The sequence below is a fragment of the Arvicanthis niloticus genome, chromosome 9 (genome assembly GCF_011762505.2).
Source record: "Arvicanthis niloticus isolate mArvNil1 chromosome 9, mArvNil1.pat.X, whole genome shotgun sequence".
Lineage (NCBI taxonomy): Eukaryota > Metazoa > Chordata > Mammalia > Rodentia > Muridae > Arvicanthis > Arvicanthis niloticus.
In genome coordinates, this window is record NC_047666.1 from 27529099 (window position 1) to 27551647 (window position 22549).

The following is a 22549-nucleotide window of genomic DNA, read 5'->3' on the forward strand; positions in this document are numbered from 1 at the left end:
TCACTTTAAGCCAGCACTTGAGAGGTGGAGGTAGGAGGATCTGAGTTCAAGTCCAGCCTTGTCTACAGAAGTTTAAGGACAGCAAGGCTATAACAGAGATCCTGTCTTGAAAAACCAAAATAAACAAACAAGAAAATACTACACAGCAAGTATGACCATTTGTCAAAGGCCTGAAGGTCACATGATACGGCCAACACCTTCAGCAGAGGTTCAAAGTAGAAAAAATTTCCAAGGATGTCAGTTTTAAATATCAAAGTGGGAATGTGGCTACTATCTGTGAGGCTCTGAGTCTGACCCCAGTACCTAAATGAACACACACATCTCCAACCCCTAAAGCACATTAGCAAGTTATACCTAAAGTGTAACCCTTAAGTGTATACCTTAAGTTCACGAGGATGTCCGAAGGCCTCTGTTAGAACAAACTCATCAAGGACTTACGATCTGAGTGTCCCAGGCTCAAACCAAAGCTCTGAAATGTGTTATTCTGTGTAAGAAGAGGCTAAGAAATTCAGCCTTCATGGCCTAACATGGAATTTCTAAATCTATATATACAAGATGTATGTTGTTTTATTTGTGAACTCCCATGGAACTATAAACAAACATACATCTATGGTATGTCACCTTTAAAGTAGTGCTTCCTGACTGGCAAGCACAGCAGCTACTTCCTAAATCCCAGGGTAGCACTCTACAGGCTCTAAGGGACCACCATGTGTCTACAGACACACCTAAATAGCCAAGCTGGCCTTGAATTTCCAACAACTCACCTGTCCTGCTTCTATCTCCCAGTGCTGAGGATTACAGGTGAGTGCCACTAACTGAAGGCATTTCTCTCTGAATTAAGAAAACAGCAACATGGGCAATGGTGGCGCACGCCTTTAATCCCAGCACTTGGGAGGCAGAGGCAGGCGGATTTCTGAGTTCAAGGCCAGCCTGGTCTACAGAGTGAGTTCCAGGACAGCCAGGACTACACAGAGAAACCCTGTCTCGAAAAACAAAACAAAAAGAAAGAAAGAAAAAGAGAGAGAGAGGGAGAGAGAAAGAGAGAAAGAAAGAGAGAGAGAGAGAGAGAGAGATAGAGAGAGAGAGAGAGAGAAAACAGCATCAGAGCTTTCCTTTCTTTTCTTAGTAAGTTGCTGCCTCTCAAAAACATTTTTTTTTTTTTTAACTTGGAGGCTGGAGAGTAGTTTAACACTCTTGTTCTTGCAGAGGACCTGGGTTTGACTCCCATCACACACATGGAATCTGTAATTCCAATTCCAGGAGTTAGGATGTCTTGCTCTGCCTTTGTAGAACTAGGCCTCCACACAGTGTATATACCCATACACTGAGGAATGTCTGTTGGGATAAGTCACCCCACACACATTGTGTCAACTGGCTATGAAGGTTTGTCCCTGTACTCTCAATTGTTAATTGCTGTGCCAGTAATTCCTCACCTCCCAAAAGAAAGGCAAACTGCCCTGGGGAGGAATCTCTCCCACCATGCTAATAGCTTTTTTGTAGGAGAAAGTGTGGCGTTTGAGCAATAAAGTGCTGGGCAACGCTGGGGCAGAAAGAAAGGAAGAGAACAGGAACAGAGCAGGGAGGCAGAGCAGAGACAGCCATGTGGAGAGAGATGGTGGTGGAGAAGTCAAGTTAAATTACATGGGTTAGCTGAGAAACTGCACAGCAAACAGGCCCATGGCTTCTACTATACAGGTATTTCCACTTCTTTATTATTAAACCTGAAGCAGGACCCCCAAAGTCCCAACATTGAGGAAAAACATTCACACACATAACTCAAATAAATAAACAACTTTAAAAATCACTTGTGTTAGCTGTACAAAAACCAGGGCAGCAGCAACAGCAGAAGCATGGCATAGTGCCGCATGCCTGGAAGGAGAGGAAGCTTCCCACTATCAGGACAGAAAGGTCTATACAAACAAAACCAATCCAATCCCACCCTGCACACAACAATTAAAAAAAAAAACAAAAAAAACACCATTTGTACTTGGATATTTTTCCATGAAGAAAACTATGAGAAATGAGCTTTCTTAAATTCAGGTTTTTTAAAACAATCAATTAGCACTGGCTCCTCACTCACAGGAGCAGAAAGAAGGCTGCAAAGGCCAAAGAGGCAGATAGGGATGAAAAGTCCTTCGGTGCTGCGCGGCTGGCCAACTTGAGACACGTGCACAGCTCTCTTAACCTACTTTTATTGGCTGGCTTCTTTATTCTTCTTCCCCACTGTTCACTCTTCTGATCGTCGTCTATTGAAAAAGGTCATGAAGGTTAATGAAGGAGCCCTTCTGTGTACCTGTGACATGAATTCAGTTTAAAACTAGTATTATCTCAGGGCTGGAGAGATGGCACTCACTGACTGATCTTCCAGAAGCCCTGAGTTCAATTCCCAGCAAGCACATGGAGGCTCACAACCATCTGTAATTGTATCTGATGCCCTCTTCTGGTGTGTCTGAAGGAAGCAAGAGTGTACTCACATACATAAAATAAATAAATAATACTGGAGGGAGTAGGTCATAAGAGGTGGGTTGTGAGGTTAAAAAAAAGACTAAAATCAAAAGCTGAGGGAGCTGGAGAGATGACTCAGCAGTTAAGAGCATTTATTGCTCTATCACAGGACCCTACTTCACAAGAAACAAAGAACTAGGAGAAAGCCACTGGACATCAGAATGTTGTCACCAGCAACACTGGGGTAGGGCCACTCTTCATTCTAGACAAGCACTCTACTAGCTGATGATAGCGGCAGTCCAAGAATTGTGGAGGATAACAGGCCACAGGAACATACAGTCGGAATGTGTACTTGAAAAGATATACACAGAGAATATTTTTACCCTCTGCCTTCTGGTCAACACAAGCCTCTATCTGACTTCCTCAAGTGACCCACTCAAATGCTTCCCTCGTAAGCACCCTCAGAGACAAAGCCAAAACAATTCTGAGGTAAGGACGTGGGCATCCAAGGTCTAATCAAGTCGACACACACTGTTATACCTAGACAGACTTGAAACCTAATCAAGGACCCATTTGTGGTTTCAAGTAAGATGGGGTGCTGTGGCACTTAAGATCTTCTCTTTTTTGTGTGGTGTAATTGGACAATAGAGGGAGAAAGGTGGGATTGAGGATGGAGTGAGGGGGTTGTAGGAAAGAGAGAAGAAAGAACATGGAGGTAAAGAGCCCACCATAAGAAGAGATGGACCATGAGCATGTGGCCAGGAAAATCAGCAGGTAACAAGGGACACTACTGTCAGGGACATAAGTCAGACTAACTCTAAATCTTTTCCATCTAGGCTCATGGCTTGGAAATAAAATACCTAGATTGTGTCTTTTTTACAGGCTAGATAGAACAATTAATTCCATTTACAACTGGCACCCAATGTGGGATGCAAAAATGTTGGGGTAAATATAATTTGGGGGTTTCTACCCAATCTTGAGCATTTAGTTCCCAAGTTAAAGACATATAACCTTTATAATAAGCCTTAAGGCATTAGAACTGGGAAGATATCAACTCTATGCTATTTTGTCTACTTCTCTGTTAGTAACCCCAAGATATCCATCCACTTGCCACATTCCTCCTGGTGCTAGCACTCATGTAAACACCAGCTATACATGATGGCCTGCCAGTAATTCCAGCAGGCAGGAAACAGACGCAAGAGACCCTGGAGCAAGCTGGCAACCTAGACTAGCTGAACCAGCACAAACTCTTGAGACCCAACCTCTCAATATGTATAGTGAACAATAACAGAAGGTAGTCAACATAATCTCTGGCCCAGAACAGCGCACACACACATACACACACACCCCATACACATATACACAAACCAAAAATGTGCCTTCAACAACATAAAATAATCAAGAAGATTAAAAATGGCCAATTTGCCGAGCGGTAGTGGCACACGCCTTTAATCCCAGCACTTGAGAGGCAGAGGCAGGCGGATTTCTGAGTTCGAGGCCAGCCTGGTCTACAGAGTGAGTTCCAGGATAGCCAGGACTACACAGAGAAACCCTGTCTCGGGGAAAAAAAAAAAAAAAAAGCCCGGGGGGGGGGGTAGCGCATGCCTTTAATCCTAGCACTTAGGAGACAGAGCCCCCCCCCCCAAAAAAAAAACAGACAATTTTACACCACATACACTGTATCACAATAAAAATTAATTAAAAAAAAAATGACAGGTATGTGTTTGCTGTTACGTTGTTACTATTATCAAATGGATACTAAACCTAGGAGGAAAAGACTACAAACCGAAACCTTGTGCCAGTACCAGGCTGCTGTGACTGAGCAGCTTTCTTTGGGGAAGCTGCACTATGTTTAAGAGAAGTAAGGCTTGGTCTGGAACTTGTCATCTGCCTGCCCCAGCCTCCAGAGAGCTGGAATTTCAGGTGTGATTTTCTGTGATGCCTGGCTTGCTCTGATGTAAAATATGAAATCATCAACTGTGACTTTATCACAACCTAGTTCTGAGAAGTCAAGACAACTTGGACATTCAGAAATCCATGAAGTAGAACATAAATTTTGAGTAGGTTATAATTTTGTTTACTTTTTGAAACAATACTATGTTATAATACCAGGCTGGCCTTAAAATCTTGATTCTCCTGCCTTTGCTAGCTAAATTAGCTGAAGTTACAGGTGTGTGCCGCAATACCCAGAAAAGGCAGATAATTCAAACTGGGAATGTTCTGTCAGGCTGTGGGAGCACATACCTTTAATTCCAGCACTCAGGAGGCAGAGGTAGGCAGATCCCTATGAGTTTGAGGCTATCCTGGACTACAGAATGAGTTCCAGGATAGCCAAGGACTATACAGAAAAACCCTGTCTTGAAAAACAAAAACAAAAAAATCAGGGATATTTAAATGGAAACGTAAGGGTTCTTTGGAAAGTCAGTTGGATGGTGTTTGCTGGGGCAAACAGGTAAAGGAATGCTTCGTTAAAGTGGACACAGGTGTGCAAGGACAGGTGATGATGGATTTTGAGACAGACACATAGCCCTAGCTGTCATGGAACTCTCTATGTAGATCAGGCTGGCCTCAAATTCACAGAAGTCTGCCTGATCTGCTGAAATGAAAGGCACTTATCACTAGGGCAGGCTAGTACTTTGGCTAGCATTTGCTGCCTTTTAACTGAACAGGGAAGACTCACCTTAAATGAGAGCAAACTCAGGCTGGAGTCAGGGTCTGAAAAACAGAAGAGAAGCTGACCACCAGTATGCATCTTTCTGTTTCCTGATGTCAGGGATACAAGTGATCACCACTTTATACTCCTGCTGCTATGTTTCCCCACTATAATAGGCTGTCCTTTTTCAAACTGCAAACCAAAACAAACACTTTTCCCTTTAATTTGATTCTTCTCAGGCAGTTGATCAAGCCCTCTTCAAAGTCTGGAGCTATGGCTCAGAGGCTAACAGCTTTTGCTGCTCTTGCAGAGGGAAGGCAGAGATCTGATTCCCAGCACCCACATGCTAGCTCATGACCATTTTCTGGTGATCCAAAGCCCTCTTCAGACCTTCTCAAGCACCAGGCACACACGTGCTACACATACACACATGTAGCAAACACTTACATACATTAAAGAAATCTTTAAAATGTAGAGTGTGTGTGTGTGTGTGTGTGTGTGACCACACTGCAGCACTCAAACTAGCTAGCCCACAAGCTTCATGGCATTTTCTGCTTCTCTTCTCACCCTAGAAGTGATGGGATTAAGATGCACACTGCTGCATCTGGCTTTCTTGTTTTGTTTGGTTGGTTTTTTTTTTTTTTTTTTTTTTTGGCTTGTTTTGTTTTGTTTGATACAGGGGTTCTCTGTTTAGCCTTGGCCGTCCTGAAACTCACTCTGTAGACAAGGCTGGCCTTGAACTCGGAAATCTGCCTGCTTCTGCCTCCCAAGTGCTGGGATTAAAGGTGTGCGCCACCACTGCCCCGCCTGCATCTGGCTTTCTATGTAGGTGCTAAGGATTGACTTGGGTCATCCCACTTGTGGTGGTTTAAAGAAAATGGCCCCCATAGGCTCATACAGTCACCAAGAAGTAGAAGTCCTTGATAGGATGAAAAGGCTTAGGAGGTGTGGCCCAGGTGATGAAGTGTGTCACTGGGGGGTGGATTTTGCAGTTTCAAAAGCCAAGGGCCTATGCCAGTGTCTCTGTTAGCCTGTAGATCAGCATGTAGCCCTCAGCTACCTCCCCAGTACCATGGGTACCATGCTCTCTGCTACGACGATAATGGACTAAGCCTCTGAAACCGTAAGCCAGCCCCAATTAAATGCTTTCTCTTGTAAGAGTTGTCATGGTCATGATGTCTCTTCACAGTAGAACAGTGACTAAGTGACTGAGACACTTGTGCAGCTGCCACTTTTGGTCATTTAGCCATCTCTCTGGCACTTCAGTATTTTTCATCAATATTTTGTGATTTTTGTTTCATCTAAACCTGGTTAATTATTTTCTATACCTTTACAAATAAAATTATTTAATTAACTTCCTTTTGAGATGATTGATGTATAGAACTGTGACTTTAACATTCAGGAGGCAGAGGAAGTCCAGTATCAGAGTTCAAGGCCAGTCTAGTCTACAAAGTGAGCCAAGGACAGCCAGGGTTCTGTTACAGAGAAACATGGTGTCAAACACACACACACACACACACACACACACACACGCCTCAAACAAACCAAGACATTTAGGCAATCCTGCCTGTATTCACTGATACCCTGTACTGTATCTATCTTAAACTTTTATTTCTGAATAAATCCCTTGTATTCTGTGGGGATGAGAGAATTCTTTTTGTACAACTAGATCTATAAAAATAACCATTGTTCAGGCATTGTGGCACAAGCCTTGGGAGGCAGAGGAGGATCTATGTGAGTTTGGGGACAGCCTGGTCTACAGAGTGAGTTCTAGGACATCCAGGACTACACAGAAACCCCGTGTCACAAAAGAATAACAAAAAACCTATTGTCTGTTCATGGAAGTGGAGCTGGAGTTGTGTCTCAACGGTAGATGGTTGATTGCCTTGCACAGAGCCCTGGGTTCAGCAGCCCCAAACAACAAAATTATACAAAAGGCCACTAACAATATACTAAAGCCACTGAAATCTTAACTTTGAGTATAGCATGCAATATCTTCCTTCATACTATCCTCTTTTGCTGATGGCCCTTCCTTATTAATGTTTAATTTATGTACTTAAGTTATTTAGTGCAGAAAACCTGCTCCCCCACAGGCCTTTCTGAGCACAGCACCACGCTCAGCAGCTCAGCATCGTGCATCCTGAGGCTGCCTGCGTGCTGACTACACTTTCACTTCCCCTGAATCCTGAGGACAGAACTCAGTGTTCTCTGCAGCAGCAATGAGAAATAGAAAAGCCAACTAACACACTGCTCAGTTTCTAACCAGCACTGTTTGAACAGGTGAAGTTACTAATTAACTCTACATGCCATCTGCCCATCACATACACACTCATTCTAACTATACACAATAACCATATGAACTAGGCCTGCTTTAAAACCCTACTTGGCTTTTAAAAACCTTGACCAGAAGGCTCCATCCTTCAGAGACAACAAGCAGATAGTAGGTCCTCTATAACTTCAGACAACTTCATGAGTTCACAGGTCTGCAAGCCACAAAGATGTCCATTCGGCAGGAGTAGGTGCAGAGAGACAGACTTCATATGACATGGACAGACTATCAGCTCAGCCATAGTAATGAAAAAAGAGAAGAACTGACTGACCCATGAACTCTTGTTTAGAAGGCAATCACTTCCCTCAATTTAGACAGCTAAAAGTTCTGAAAAGAAAAACTGGCCCAATGGTCTACTCTGTGAAAACTAACTGTCTCTTGATCTGTCAAAATAAGAGGTGGCTCAGCAATTAAGGGCAAAGATTGCTCTTCCAAAGGACCTAAGTTTGAATCCCAGCACCCACATGGTGGCTTACAGTCATCCGTAACTCCAATTCCAGTGAATCAGATACCTTGTTCAGGACCCCTCGAGTAATCAGGCACAGGAGTGCTGCCTGTCATACAGGCAAAATATCCAAACATGTAAAATAAATTTTTTTTCAACTAATAAAACAGAAAATCCACCATTAACAACTCTCCACAGGAATGATAAAAGAAATCCAGTTCAAAGACAACAATTAACAAACAGTAATTCATCTGCAATGTAGATTATGAAGTAATTGTAGCTGTGAACTTTTTGTTCTTGTTACTGATTGGTGCAAGTGCATGCTCCCATGTGGGGGTGTGTGAGGAGGTGTGTAAGCCAGAAGCTGACATTAGGTATCTTCACCTACTGCTCTCCAACTTGGATTTGGAAACGTAGTCTCTCGCTGGACCTGCAGCTCACCATTTCAGGACACTTGCGGACCAACAAGTCCCTGAGATCTATCTTTACCTCCCTGCCTATGCTGGAGTCACAGAGTGTGCCACCATACCCAGCTTTTCTGTAGGTACTGATCCAAGCTCAGGTCCTCCAGTTTGCACAGCAAGCACTTTACAGACTGAGACACCTCCCGAGACTGTTCTCAAATACTACAGGTAAAAGCTGGAGAAGGCATAGTAGGAAATGCTCAGGAGCCATGAGCATAGTTTAAAATAAATCTAACACTTGCTTCTTCAACGGTAATCCATTACTCCATTACTCTGCCCCAACAAACCCAGGGCCCTCAGGAGTCAAAACCAGATCTACCATTCTACAGCGGTAACTAGTGGACAGAACCCAGGATCTGTACCAGATACACTAACAGGGCAAGTACTTAGCTTCTTCACTCTCTTGTGGACACCCTAGGAAAAGCTTCCTCTCTAACCAGCAGACTCTAGATGACTGAGTCTACTGTCACACTGATTAAAGGACTAGAACAAATGACAAGTATTTGAAGCAACTTCAATGGAGTTCTAGAAAGGACACAGAACTGCCTAGCTTACCAAAACACAACACAAAGCAGAAGGAAACAGCCCCAGAGACAGAGGGAAAGACTGGAGCAGAGAGGGAGGAGTCCAGGAAGGGGTGTATGTGTGGGGGTGAGGCAGAGACAGGAATTCATGTAATAAGGCAGTATCTTGAGAATGAGGACCAGACAAGACACTAAACAACAGACAGCTGGAGAAAGATCCTGGCCAAAACAAAACATTACACATGGGCCAAAGAAGGGCTACAAGCAGAGGAGGGGCAACACTCCTTTAATTCCAGCACTTGGGAGGCTGAGGCAGGCAGATCTCTGAATTCAAGACCAGCCTGGTCTACTGAGCAAGTTAGTTTGTTTTTTCCTTTGCACATCCAGAATGCTCCTGCATGAGTAGGAAGGATGCAGGCCCACAGATTAGCTCACTGTGGAACATTTGCTGAGTATGCACAAACCTCTGGGTTCTACCTAAAGAACAAATTTTCTCAAGGCTAGCTTGAGCTAAAGGCAAAAAAGACTTCTCTCAAAACCAAATAAAACAGAAAGTCCAGCAGCAAGCCAAGAACCTTGTGCTACTGTGTCCATTCAGAGGTAGTTATAAACAACTGCCTCACCTGCTATGTCTGCTAATGCTTCAAAGATCATTACCTGATTATTTTCACATCATAGATACAGAACTGCAAGTATATCCGACTCTTAAATAATGCTGAAAACACAAAGGATGAAATTAAAGATGCCACATCCTCACAGAAGATGCTATTCTCACATTAGGGTCACAGAACTCTGTCAACTTAAGACACGAGGTGCTAGTCCCAGCCCTTTATGTAGTACTTCACAATACTGAGGGTCTCCTTGCTTCCTTACCTGGAAGAAAGTGACACATCAAGAAGTTTCATTTGAATATGTGAAGTGATGCTATGTACAGACTGTTCCAGGTAACATGTTCCCAGAGGGAGAAAAAAAAAAGCAACTTTCAAAAAGCAAGTTCCTTGGAAAACATTTTTGTTTTTTGGTGGTAGGGGTGGGGTTTGCGCAGGGAAGGGAGGAGCTGGATTAAGAGGCAAGGGTGATGGTGCCTTTTTATTTGCTTTTTTGTTTAGGCAGGCAGGCAGGCAGGCAGGCAGGCAGGCAGGCAGGCAGGCAGGCAGGCGATAGCTAGCCACACAGGCAGTTACGTAAGAAATATTTCGACAGCTCCACAAGTTTTGATTCCAACTCCAGATATCATAGACACTTCAATCAGTTATAGCCTGGCCATAAGCTTCTCAGAGAAACCTACACAGCCAGCTTGTTGAAGAAGAAAATGAAATTAAGTGGCTTCTTCTAGCCCTACTCCTCCCACTCTCTGCTACTGTTAAAGGGTCTGTTCTTCTAGCCCTACTCCTCCCGTTCTTAACTACTGTTAAAGGCGATTCCGGAGTAGAAGCACAGCTCATAGCTTAGCAGTAGAGTGACTGCACAGCTCCTGTGAGGCCTGGGCCAACTGTAACAATGAATTAGCATAACAAAGTCATTCCTCTTCCAGAATTGGGGTATATCCAGCCTCCTCAGCAGTCATAAGGTTTAACAGAGAAATGTCTACCCCGTACAGTATTAATAGTGGCACCTCTTAGCTGCAATGCCTGCCTTCCCACTAAGTCACATTTCCATGACAATCTTATCCCAAAATCCACTAAGGTCCCCTCTCCCACTTTAGTCATGGAACTTTAACATTTTCTTTAAGCTATTTTTAGAGTCTTCACCTTCCTGGATTCTACAATTATTCCTGAATCATCGAGACTCTTAACTTTTCATTCCCCATGGGATAATAGAAATCTAGCAAAGTAACTACTGGTCTGGAAACTACTCACATGCTACTAAAAGCTAAGTTACACTGGAGAATTACAGGTGCAGAATTTTAAAGCTTTAAATGAGGCTGAGATGTATGTGTGGGAAGAAGCAAAGCCATATAATACTTCAAACTAAGATCTGCTTTTCAAAGTTCAAGATCATTCAGCCAAAATGATCTTTGTCAGCCAAAATGGTAGTCTGATGCCAGCAAATACCAACCTGAACACCAATAAGAGCAGCAAGAAGCCAGCTTCTAACATGTGCATGAGGAACTCCAGCACTTTAAGGATGCAATGTCAGATCAACAGATTCTGAATTCAAGCACCCTCTGCTATGGTGAGCTGTTGACTCCTCAGCTGACTCTTTGGGTCAAGCCCATGAGAGATGGGTCAAGATCAAAGATCATAAAAGCAAAGACACCACAGGGATGGCCATGAACCATACTGAGTCATTCTGGTTTTCTCAGAACGCTCAGAACAGTCATCACTACATTACTTGTTTTCCTTTCTGAGGCACTAAGGGATCAAGTCCAGGTCCACGCACATGCTGATCAAGCACTCTTCAGCCTCCTCCTCTAACCCAGTTAAGCATCACTGTTAGTAGTCTCAAACTAGGGCACACTGTTCTAGGAACTATGTCTTGCCCACTCCAGGTCTCCCTGCAGGTAGGGGAAAAGGAGACCACAAAAGGTCAGCTTCTGTGAGCAGTAGCCCTGTCCATTAAAGTGAAAGAGATAGTTAAATTATGAGCCACCCCAACCCTCCACCCTTGGTCATTCATGCATTCCAACCTGGGCCCCAATTCAGAATGGGACTTACTGATCTTTAAAGGGGTTACAGGTTAGGTGAGGTCATTAGGGTTGGCCCTTAGTGAGCATGACTAAAAAGAGGCAGTCAGGACACACACAAATGAGGATGATGATGTGAAGGGCAAAGAAGAGGTTTCAAAAGCCCCCTGTGTCATCTGCAGCTCAGGTGCATAACCCCTAGAACTGTAAGGAACACACCACTGCTGCTTAAACTACTGGGTTCACGGAACACAAGCAGACACAGAGACTAAAACCTTACCTTTCCACTTTTTCATTCATTCATTTATATTTTGAAACAGAGGTCTTCCTTCGTATGTCACCCAGGATGATCTTGAGCTCCTAGGCTCAAGAGATGGTCCTGTATAAGCTTCCAGAGTAACAAGACTTCAGATGTACACCACAGCACCAACGAAATATTATGGTGCAATGAAAATGGAATTAAAACCCGCACATGAAACAGGTTTCAGAAAAGTCATGGAAACCAGATACTGAGGAATGACTACACAGTAGATAATTGCATTTACATAAAGGAATCCAAACCAAGGAAAATGAGTCACTGTGTTAGAAGTCAGTTGCAGCTGGCTTCACGTCCTGAACGTGGGAGTGGGATGGGACCAGGGCTGGAGAAGATGTTCAATAAATAGTTTTACAAAGATGAAAAAGAACTACACTCAAGTTAACAGCAGTAAGGAGACAATAGATTAAAAGAGGCACAAGGAGTCTTTAAGTTTGTGAAAATTCTTTAAACTGTTCATCTATTTGTATATTTATTTCCATATAGATATGCGCCTATTTAAGAAGTGGAGCATACGTGGTGGCGCACGCCTTTAATCCCAGCACTTGGGAGGCAGAGGTAGGCGGATTTCTGAGTTTGAGGCCAGCCTGGTCTACAGAGTGAGTTCCAGGACAGCCAGGGCTACACAGAGATACCCTATCTCAAGAAACAAACCAAAAAAAAAAAAAAAAAAAAAAGGAAGGAAGGAAGGAAGGAAGGAAGGAAGAAAGAAAGAAAGAAAGGAAGAAAGAAAGAAAAAAAGAAACAAATAAAATTAAGGTATATGCTTGAAGAAAAAATTAGTTGGTGTGGAATCACTTCTTTCTACTTCCTCTCTACCTCTTTTAAGGTTCTGATTAGTTCAATAATCAGCAAAAAAGACATGACTTTAAATAAGTCAATGGAAGAAAGACATATTTGCATAAGGAATAAACACCTGAGACCTCCAGGAAAACCGAAAGAAAAGGCAGGATGACACTCTACTCCAGCTGGGGCACCCAACTAGTCAGGAATATCTGAACAAGTAACACAAGTAACAACAAGTGGGCAGAAAATTACATTCCTTGGAACCTGGAAGTAGCACACAAATACTAAAAGGCACTTATAGGAAATGCTGGGTAGGGGGTTTATACAAGATAGTTGTAATGCTCTTCCTGCAGTCACTGACTGACTTACACAGGCCAACAGGCCAAAGCATTTGTTTTTTCTTTGTGCTTTTTTGGTTTTTGGTTTTTTGATTCAGTCTCTCTCTCTTCTCTCTCTCCTCTCTCCTCTCTCTCTCTTCCTCTCTCCCCCTCCCCCTCCCCCTCCGCCTCCCGCTCTCGCTCTCGCTCTGGCTGTCCTGGAACTATGTAGACCAGGCTGGCCTCACTCACAGAGATCCAACTGCTAAGACTAAAACTAAAGGTGTGTGCCAACATATCCAGACTGCTTTTTTTTTTTTTTAAGGCAAGGTGTCAAAAGGTGTATGCCACCACACCCTAAAAACAGTTCTACTAGGGACTGCAAAGATGACCTAGAGCTTCCTCAAGGACCCAAAGTCTGTAAGTGCACAGAGAATTTTTGGCAGCCTGAACTACAAAGACCCTACTTCAACATGCATGCGCGTGCATGTATTTGTGTGTGAAGGCCCACTATTTTTCATAAAGTGCAGACTGAAGTATTTAAAGATAAGTTCATAGTAGTTTTGTTATTGTGTGGTCAATTCAAAACTAAATTGAAATAACTTTAAAAATTACACTGATATGAGAGTAGAATAAATGTGTTCACTTTTAAATTTATTGGCATATATTTATGACATTATCACACATATATAGAGTGCATACTGTTCGTGCACAGTAGCTGTCATACGGTTCCTCCCCGAAGAGGCTACTGTCACCTAACGCTGGAAAGCAGGAAGACCCTCCTTCCCTCTGCCTGGCAGCAGCAGCAGGAAAAGCAGGCCAGGCTGTGCGATCCCTACAGGGTGCTCAGGTCCTCAGACTGCTCGATCCCTAATATCTGCTCTGTGCCAACACAGGCAACACTAGAAGACCAGGAAACGGATAACAGAATCAACCACATCTCCAAAGCAGTGATGCCATCACCAAAGCAGACCTCTAGCTAAACTCCTGCCCTGTGCACCAACTCCTGCATCTTAAGCAGATGAACAGGCGACAGTGCATGAACACAGCCACTGGAGTCACCTCCCAAGCTTTCTTCTTTCCTTAAGGGGACATTTTGCAAGTAACTGTTCTAAATTTGGTGTTGGAATCAGTCTGCATTACTAAAACAGAAACTGGTCAGGGAGAGTCCTCAAGATGGTTCTGATCTAACCTGTCACATCACGGTCACCTTTGGGTCACAATCACTGCTCACAACCACTACTTAAAGTCAGGCTTCAGTTTTTTTATTTAAACTTTAAAACAAAGATGCAAACGATCTCCAGTCTTTAATGTTCTCTAAAAGGTGAACAATGTGAATATAAATAACAAGCAAGAAAACACTCTGCAAAATGTCTGCAGCAACTGCAGACAGTGTAGCACCCAGACCACAGAGCAGAGCACAGCCCAGCACAGGTAAGGGTCTTGGTAACAATGAGAAGAGCAACCCAAGAGGTGCAGAAAGGACCCAAAACTTGAGGGAGTTTCAGAACCCTTCTAAAGAGAAGCTGCTGGTCAGCCCGGACTAAGAGGCCACCTCCTAGTTAGTTCCCCAGGGAAACTCATCTATCTCAGCCACACTTGCCAACTTGGATGGAACTTAGATGATTTATCATTGAAAAAAATCAAAAGATTGATGCCAGACCCGAGGAAGGATATACACAGAAGGTGACAACTAAATCTTAAGAGTCTGAGTTCACACCACGTAGGAAAGTTACTGACAAATGTATGGTAAAAGGATTATTAGTGCAGATCTCTTTAAAGACAGAGTAACAGCACATCCAATGCCCAAACTTTCTTGCTTCACTTGGTGGAGCAGCCAGAAACTGATTCACAACTCCCTTCTTACAAGGACTGCTCTTACAGGGTTAGGACCTCTGAATATGAGACACAACTGACACCAAAAAAAGACAACCAGAAAAGTCACCATGTGGTTGCCAGCAATCACCTGGAAGATTACACTAATAAAGTTATTTTTAGAGTGCCTGTCAGTTCCACCCTCCTTTTACTCAAGTGTGTCCACCTTCAGTGTAAAATCTGGGTCCTGGAAAGGAGGGAACCAGAGAGCCATGGAAAACGGAAGACACAGGTCTTCTCCAGCATGCATCACTAAGTCTAGCAGGGGCTACATTAGCTTTCTTGTCAGCTACAAAGGAAAATCCAGCCTTTGCTCACACATTCCAGTGCACTGTTCTAAGTGGCATCTATTTCCCCTAGAGGGAGGACAAAAATATCATTTAAAACAAAAAGAGAATCAAGTTTAGTGTTGATGGTTACTCTTCAAAAGAAGTGATCAGTCATGCACCGGAACACAAGCCTCTCTTTCAGTAGCAAACCATACAAATACTGTTGTTCCTGACTCTGACAAAGATGGGTGCTGAGGTTGGCTGAGTTGTTGGACAGACAATCGTTGAGGACCTGAGTTCAGGACCCACATTTAAATCAAGAAAAAAAAGGGGAGGTGTAGAGGCATCTGTAACACCTCTCTCTCTCTCTCTCTCTCTCTCTCTCTCTCTCTCTGTGTGTGTGTGTGTGTGTGTGTGTGTGTGTGTGTGTGTCTAGGAGCTCACTCACTGGCTAGCCTGGTAGGAGTGGATAAACTCCAGGGTCAGGGAAGAGACCCTGTCTTCAAAAAAATAAAAATAGAACAGTTGAGCAATTAAGTAAGATACCCAATACCCATCTCAGGCCTACACAGATGGACATGTGCATATATCACACACAAAAAGTTGGCAAATATTTCAAACTGTTAGCCAGAACAATGCACATTTGGATATCTGATTGGCCTGAAGGAATAAAAAAATATAAAATAAAAACTACTTTTTGCAGAAGCCCCAGATTCTTTCTAAAGCCGAGTCATTCCCAAACAGTTCCTGGCTCTGAGACTCACCATTTTACAATTCCTTGAGGACAAGACCCATCCATGCCTGTGTCCCTGAGTCAGGACCGAGTAATGCCTGACACACATATGGAAGAAAAACATTTCCTAAATGAAGGTGCCAGTCACTAGTAAACACATACATTACATAGGTTTACAGCCTGTAAGTATACCAGGCCGGGTAACGAGGTAAACTACAGACAACCAAGGACACCAAACTTTAGTTTGGCCAGCTTCAGAAGTAGTTACAAATCACTTTCCAGCTCTTACACTCAATTCTGAACCAATATTTCCAAGATTGAAGAGAAACATACCAACAGATTTTACTAACCCAATCATGTGGGTATCAGCTGCTGAAGTCACAAGAAAGAGACAAGAGTTTATTCTTTGGGAAGCCAAAAACAGGATATTTTCAACAGTGAAGCGTCAACAAGCTAGGTTGTTGCAGAAATTCTTGTAGAAAGGTACACACACGGTAGGCATGCCAGACCTGACTCAAAGAAAACAGCTGGATCAGAAACCTATTCAAATCCAATACATACCTTGCCAGAATTCAAGATCTTCTGGTTCAATGACACTACACTACTGTAATATGCCTTGTAAGTCACAACTGCAAATACAGTATGGTTTTAAGGTAGGACCAAGAGGTTCTCAAATGACATCACTAGACAGGAGGTGGAGGAGGGTGCTGATGGACAGATAACAGGTGGCAAGCTTTGGGAACATCTCGAGTAGAAGAGGCCAGAGGCCAGTAGAGTGCTTAGTAGTCTGACTGCCTATGCTTCAATTTCTCACTCTTAAACTTATCGGCGCTGTGACCTTGGTCGAGTGACTTAACCTCTCTGTTCTTCTCTTTCTCTTTAAGTGGGCACTGCCTCGGTGCTTCGGAGGGCTGTTGGGAGAACAGGGCAATCTGTGCGGTCTTGCCACGCAGCCCAGCAAACCAGAAACCTCTCAAATCTTCACAACGTTACTCTCTACGTCCGCACAATTATGAGCCAGGAGGACACCAGGCCATAGGAAAGACGCTCGGGAGGTCCTTCCTCCTGGAACTTCGGAAATAGGATTTACCCTGCAGGACCATGAAAGCTCCTGTCTCCCAGTGCCGGCGGTGGGCCGGGGCATGTGACGCGCCTGGCAGCGCTGCCTCCGGGGCCGGCCGGTACCTCTTCCCACCCGGCAGGTTGGCGGCGGGGACGCACCCAGCCCGAAGATCCCCCGTATCCGCCGCCCGCGGATCGCCCTGCGCCCTCCGACCTCCGCCCGCCGGGCGCCGCCCCGCCCGGCCCGGCCCAGCTGAGCGCTCGCCGAGGACGCCAGGCCCGGAGGCCCAAGCCGCGGCGGGGGAAGGGCGGCCCGGGCCCGCTGCTCACCGCAGGGTCAACGGAGGAGGAGACACAACGCAGGCCGCGACAGAGAGGTCCGACTCCGGCTCCAGCAGGCTCCTCGGAGCTGCCCAGCCCCAAACACCGTCGCCAACGCCGCCGCCTTGGGCTTTATGGTCAAAGCTCCGGCCTTGCTCCCACTTCCGCCACCGCCGCCGCCCCGAGCGGAAGTGTCTGTCACGAGACGCCCGACGCCAGGGTTGGAGGGAGGAGCCCCGCCTCCACCTTGCGTCACGTTCCGGTCGCGTCAGGTCCTAGCCTGGCGTCTGGTGGGGTAAATATGGCGGTTTCTATATGGGGGCTGCCATCTTTAAAGGTCGTGCAGAAGCTGGAGCGCACCATATTGGTCCAAGTACTGATAATGCAGTGGTTTCCCCACCTCCATTCCCATAAAGAGCGCTTAAGGAGGGAGAGTGGAACATGCTAGTCAATCAGCCATGTGTCAGGCAGGGTGTAGTCCAGGGTCTTCTGAGTCCACTGGGTACCATCTCTAATGTGGATGGAAATGATCAGTTACAGTGTCCTCAGAGATGGAAACCCAGAGATGAACTAGAAGCTACTGAATACCTGTGCAGGGTAGATGATCCAGGAAAATGGAAAAAGAGCTAAGAAGTTGCTGATCTGAAGAGAGGCGAGGCTGATTTTACAGGCATGAAAGAAAATCACACCCACTAAAACTAAAACAAAGGCCTAATCCATCGAAGTCCACATAGTTCTGGGAAAGTCTCAAAATGTACTAGCCTTACTTTTTAGTTTCTGTAGTTCCACTTATGGCTAACAGTTCTTAACTGAAGTATGTCAACATAGAACATGTTTTGTTTTGTTTTTGTGCTTAAAAGCTCACCCGGAGAAAGGCTCAGATTATACTGGGGAATTATTGAACACCCAGTACAATAGCCAGTCGCCTTCTATTAGCTTAAACCTATGTCTGAACAGTCCTCTCTGGTGAATACCCCACAACACTAGTACATGCCCTAGCACGTAGGTTTAGGGAATAGGGAACTTTTGTAGGTCCTAAGGAATAGAGAAAAACAAGACCTTTCTGCCAAGATCCTCACCATTTGATATAACAGACAGTGTTTAAATACATCTGAGATACATAGAGAGAAGTTTGCTCAGTTTCAATCATTAGTTAACTATTACTTGGCCATTCAACTAAATATTTTTAAACTAAGATAACGAACAAAGAAAGTCTGTATATTCATATGCAAACTGAAGTCTTCAAGAAATATTAAGTGACAAAGCAGGGCGCAAAAATATATATGTGACAGTTCTTGGTTCTTGTTGGGGAAAAAAATACTTGCTAAGCACAAATTTCAGCAACTAGTAAAAGTAGTTATCTGGGTTATTTATTAAAATTTGACCGGAAAGTAGAACCCTTATGAATCTGGTGGTAAGGTCAGACTTTCCACGGTTATAGGGATGCAGGAAGTTGATTCAGACCCTGTCTCTCTATGTCATGTTGGAAATAGCATCAACCTCCACATGGCAGTTAGACCAGCAGTCCAGAAGCAAAGCTGGATGTGGCTAAGAGCAGTGATACACTTGACCCAAGGAGGACAGTGGGAAGCGACCTTGAGGCCCAACAGGAACTGTGTCTGTTTTTCATCTCCTCTGACAGAGGAGCCAATACCCTCTTCTAACTTCCATGAGCACTGCATGCACATGTTGCCCTCACACACACTCAGACAAAACACCATATACGTAAGAAAGGGGGGAGGGGTAAAACACTCATATATGTAAAAGGGGGAGGGGTAAAAACTAGGTAGAAAGGGGCTAGGTGTGGCGTGGTGGCTCACACCTTTAATTCTATTGCTTGGGAGGCACTTTAATCCTAGCACTCAACAGGCAGAGGCTGGTAGATCTCTGTGAGTGTGAGGCCAGTCTAGTCAACAAAGTGAGTTCAAGGACAGCCAGGGCGACTTAGAGAGACCCTGTCTCAAAACAAACAAACAAACAAACCCCACCTATTTGTTTTTGGTTTTTGAGAGACAGGGTTTCTCTGTGTAGTCCTGAGTACTGGGATTAAAGGTATGTGCCACTACCATCCACAGGTATTGGGTTTGTGAAAAGTAACTGAAGAAGGCACTGACATTAAACTTGGTCCTCCCTATATGTGCACAAACATGCACCACCCACCCACCCATACATGAGAGTAAGGAAAATAAACAGTTAAATCCACTCAGTAGTTAGTACAATACAGATTATAAAATGGTGTCATGCAGGAAGAAATGGTAAGCCTAGCCTATAATCCTAGCAATCAGGAAACTGAAACCAGAGGATCACCAAGAGATGGGAGCCAGTCTGGGCTACATATAGACAGCCTACCTCAATAAACAAGTAAAATGCTAAGGAATAGTGATGGAAAATGGATGATACCAGGCATGGGTGTCCCGAAAGTCATGGCTGAGGTGGCAGCATTTGAGCAGGACAAGTTGACACACGCAGCCGACATGAACAGAAAGCACTGCATGTAACCATAACAACAGAGTAAAAGTTTTGTACAGAAGAAGCATCGTGTTCAGAGAACAACAGCCACCAGTGTGGTTAAAGCAGAGCAGGTGAGTGAGGGGAAGAAATTGGGAGAGAGAGGTAGAGCCAGATACTACAGTGGCTTCTGAGTCATGACCTTTATACCCTATGTGAAAAGAGGCCCTGAAGAGGCGTGTGTGTGTGTGTGTGTGTGTGTGTGTGTGTGTGTGTGTGTGTGTAAGAGAGAGGGGAGAGGGAGGGAGGGAGAGAGAGAGAAAGAGAGAGAGAGAGAGAGAGAGAGAGAGAGAGAGAGAGAGAGCGCAAGAGCTGCCTGCATAGGTCACTTGAACAGCAGAGCCTGTCCTGGGCACCACCCTCTCCTCTCCTTACCTTGAAAGATCCTCACGGCCATGGAAAGCTCTTGACACTGCCTCATGACCCAACTTAATGTCTGATGTTGTGTGAACTGGGGCTCCTCCTGCTTTCCTCTACTTGGATGTGTCACATCTGTTTTATCAGTGCTGTCATTGCATGCAGGCAAGCTATCAACAGAGCTATACCCTAGCCCCTGATTATGGTTTTTTATGTATGTATGTATGTATGTATGTATGTATGTATTTATTTGTTTGTTTGTTTATTTATTTATTTTGGCAGAGAGACAGGGTCTCTCTATGTAGTCCTTGATATCCTGGAGTTCCCTTCGTAAACCAGGCTAGCCTTGAACTCTGAGCCAGCCTGCATAGTGATATCCTACAAAAATGAAACACAACAGAACACCATCAGCCAAGAATGCTGAAACATACCTATAAGCCCAGCACTCAGAAGGCAGATGTAGAGAGAATCTCTTGTACTGTATGGAAACATGCCCTGTAAATAAAATGCTGTTGGTCTATTAGCTTGGGTAGAAAATAGGGAGGAGGAAGTTCTAGTACAGAAAGAGGATTCTGGGAAATAATCAGGCATGGGAGATTCCCAGCAGACACAGAAGACAGTTGTATGAAACTGAAACTGAGGACCAGGTAACCAGCCATGTGGCATGTCTTAGAATAAAATAAATGGGTAATTAAGATATGAGTTAGCTGGAGAACAGAGTCAAGCAATTGGCCTCAGCATTTATTCATATATAAAAAGTCTGAGTTGTTATTTCTGAGAACAAAGTGAACAGGTGGAAAAACCTGAGGTTACAGATGGTTTTAAATACAGGCAGAGACCAGCAGATCTGTGAATTTTAGGCCAACCTGGTTTATAAGAGTAAGTTCCAGGACAGCCAGAACAGCAAAAACCTGTCTCAAATAAATAAATAAATAGGTTCACAATAATCAGAGGAGAGAGAGAATTGTTGTATATTATAGCCATTTTTGCCCAAGATTCTTCCCTAGAAAGTTCTTATTGGTCTCTGGCAGGCTGTGTGCACTTGCCCAGTTGCCCCCTCCTCTTCTATCTTTGGTTACCACACCCCTCCTCCAACTTCCATGCCAACTCTGTTTTTACAGCAACTCTGAGCTCTCTTGAGCTTCTGTGCGATCATTTAGCTTGTACAAAGTGGTGGATAATAAGCCTCACCTCACTGTGGGAGATTGTGTGTGAAGAATATGATGAACACACTCCATTCGATAACATGGGTGACTGAAGCTTAGCAGTTGCCAGGCAAGGGAAACTGTGGGCAGTAGCTTAAGACAATTGTTTGCTAGGTGCTAAGGAAATGAAGGTTAGCTCATCCAATCACTTAAAAGCTACTAATCTGACCATGGTGCAGTAGATGGCCCCCATGCATATAGGAGCCTGCACTAACTGGACACATGGGTTAAATATTAAACAACAAACAAATAAAGGAGGCTGTTAAGTTGGGAGACACGTCGAGGAAATGAGGTCCAGGGTCGAGGAAATGAGGTCCAGGGTTTGGTCCTCAGCACCACATAAACTGAGCTAGTCTCCAGTCCTTGATTTTGCTATTGTATATCTTTATATAATTTTTATGTTCATTGGTGTTTTGCCCGCACGTATGTCTGTATGAGAGTATCAGAAATCCTAGAACTGGAGTTACAATTACTGGTGTAAGCTGTCATGTGGGTGCTGGAAATTGAACTGAGATCTTCTGGAAGAGCAACAAGTGTTCTTAATCACAAAGCTATCTCTCCTCCAGCTCTGGTTTTGATATTTTAAATGATCACTATAGCCAAGTGTGGTGACCTGTAATTCCAGGATTCAGGAGGTGGAGGAGGCAGGAGTATCTAAAGTTCAAAGCTATCTTCATCCTCAGCCATGTAGAGAATTCAAAGGTAGCCTGTCCCGAAGAAGACCCTGTCTTTAAAACAGCAACAAACAAAACTACACCCACAAATGAAACACCTTACACAGGGAAATGTCTAAGAACAGTAGTTTATTTCTTGAGGCTTGGGAGGTTGGGAAGTCCAAGTTCAAGGCATCAGCATAGTCAGTGTTTGGTGAGGCTGTGGCTTTCTGCTTCCAACATGGAATGACCTTGCACATATAAAGCTCTGCCTAACACGCTTGGGGCCGAGTTCAATTTCCAGGAGTGCAAAATAAAAATCAAACTGGAGTCAGGTGAGCAAGGGAAATGTGTCATATGTTAGACCATGGTGAGTGTGGTAGAATCAGTCAAACAAGGAAGCAGAAATGAAGCAGCTACCTAGTCCATCCTTACCTCATGCTGCCTTTCCCCCAACAGCATTTGGAAAGAACTCTACACTGAAGGGTTCACATGGCCAGTGATTCTTCCCCTCTAAAACACGTGTCCTTGTCTGGTTTCATTCAGTGGTAGAGCATCCATGTTTGGAGCAGGAACTCCCTGGCTCTCTGAGACATCCACAGCATTGTATACATGCTCAATGCTCCCGTGTCCCCTTCCCTTTAGTTAAAAAAAAAAAGTT

The 22549-nt window shown here is 44.2% G+C and overlaps 1 protein-coding gene across 2 annotated transcripts in view; it reads right to left on the minus strand.

The window, feature by feature from the left end:
• Rab7a (RAB7A, member RAS oncogene family) overlaps positions 1–17377 on the minus strand; it is a 41341-nt gene extending 23964 nt beyond the window's left edge. The window contains exons 1-2 of one of the 2 annotated variants that reach the window (XM_076940078.1): positions 17175–17365; positions 5126–5160 (exon numbers count right to left, since the gene is read on the minus strand). The gene's annotated coding sequence lies outside the window, so the exon portion shown is untranslated. Of the gene's footprint in view, positions 1–5125; positions 5161–17174 lie in introns of both variants that reach the window. The other variant, XM_034511837.2, reaches the window with a different exon arrangement.
• Between the last annotated feature and the right edge of the window lie 5172 nt (positions 17378–22549).